Genomic DNA, 2,074 nt, shown 5'->3' on the forward strand with positions numbered 1-2,074 from the left:
AGGAGCAAAGGAGCAGAACTTCAACAACTCAACAATACAGGTGTCGCAGGTTCGAGACGCAAAATGAGGAATTTCATCATTATAAAAACAAGGATCAATATGTGGCAATTTCAAGTCCTCAAAAGGATTAAAACCACCAAAATTAATAAGTTTGATACGGAGAAGTACTATCTCAATCATTTTATTACATTTTGCATACTATTCGAGGTTTCCATTTTCATTCATTTATTTATTTACCTCGTGTACCAGCTGCTTGGCCGCATACGCGAAAGCTCTCTGGCTGCGTACGCGAAAGCACAAAATATTCGCCCGAAAAACCTGGCGAAAACAACTGACGTTTCTCACGTGGTCTTATATCAGCACTAGTGATGCCGAGAAGCACGGTTATATCTTCGCATTATAATGGCACGCTATTTCGCCTTTTCTGGCATTATAATAGCATTATATGCGTATATAAAACTGACAAGCATCAAATGATTACCCTATATGCGCATATAATGCTGTTACCGTGCCGCATTATCGTGCTTACTGGTTACTTGGGTTGTTCTGGTATTTTGTTTAATTACATTGAGATTCATAGGGAAAAATATACAGGGTTCTTAAAAATATCCTTCTGAAAATTCTTCTGGAAATTGCTTTGGAATTAAAGGAGGATTTCCGGAAGAATCCCAGGTCGATTTACAGAAGAACCACAGAGAAATCTCTAAAATATTATCAGGGAGATTTCTAAAGGAATTATTTTAAGGATTCTCGTAAATTCCTGAAACAATCTCAGGAGAATTTCGAATGGATTTTGAATGTTTTTTTACAGTGATATCCAAAAGAATCCCAGAAGTTATTTCGCAAGAATCCCTGAAGATTCAATGAAAAGTCATAGACATCCAGACGATTTCATGAATATTTTCCAGAATAATTACGATGTCCAGAAGAGCTCCAGAAAGATTTACGGAATAATTTCAAATGGAATTTCCAGAACCATTTAAAAGTCACTTTCAAAAGATGCTCAGAAAAAGAAATCAGTAATCAAAGAATCTCATAGGTATTTTTTTAAAGTCCCAGTGACTGTCCGGTAGTTTTCTTGGAGGATTTCCATTTGAAGTCAAGAGGGATTTTCAGAAAATTCTGCCAAGGATTTAAAAAAAAAAATTCAAGGAAAATCAATGATAAATCACGAATAAAATCAAGAACATTTCCTTATGAATTTCCAGAAGAATCACAGATTTTTTTTTTCTCAAAAAATCTTAGAAAAAAATTCTAAAGAATCACGAAGGAATTTTCGGAAAAATTCTGGATATACAAAATTATCTCAGGCAGAAACAATAAAATCAATAGCAATAAATCTGTAAGAATATAAGAAGGATTTCTGTAAGAATATAAGGAGGATTTCCAAACAATTACAGAGGAATTTTCGGATGATTTCCATAAATAAAGATTTAAAAAAATCCCCGTCATCTGGAAGCTTCTTAGCAGGATTTTCGGAAGTATTCCACAGGGATTTCTGGGAGAATTCCATTGGGATTTACAAAGGAATTCCAGAGGAATTTCCAAAAGAATCCCAAGAATTTGCACGGAAGAAAGTGAAGTGAAATATTAGATTTTTTTGATTATAGTCTCAGGCGTCTTTCCGAGAGTATTCTAGAATAATAGGTATAATCTAAGACATTTTTCGGAAAGAATCTCAAAGGGATTTTGAAGAACTTTCAAAGAGTTTCACGGAAGAAATACTGAAGAATTACGAGGAAAATATCAGAATTTAAATAATAATTTTGATTGGATGTCCAGAAGAAATCCCGAGAAATTTTGTGAGAATCCCCGAACCCAGATTTTTAAAATAGATTCCATAACACTGGAAAGCAATCATTAAATCATTTTCGGCAGAATTCCAGTATTTTACGGCAGAATTCCAGAATTTTACAGCAGAATCCTGAAAGGATTTCCATAATAACCCAAGATGGGTTTCTGGGATAGCCCAATAGGAAGTCCCAAGGAGGTTATTGGAAAAATCAGAGCGATCAAAGAAATAACTACATATAATAATTTCAGAAGGGTTTCTGAAAGAATCTCAGTGAATTTT

Source organism: Aedes aegypti, unplaced genomic scaffold (genome assembly GCF_002204515.2).
Source record: "Aedes aegypti strain LVP_AGWG unplaced genomic scaffold, AaegL5.0 Primary Assembly AGWG_AaegL5_hic_scaff_56_PBJ_arrow, whole genome shotgun sequence".
Taxonomy (NCBI): Eukaryota; Metazoa; Arthropoda; class Insecta; order Diptera; family Culicidae; genus Aedes; species Aedes aegypti.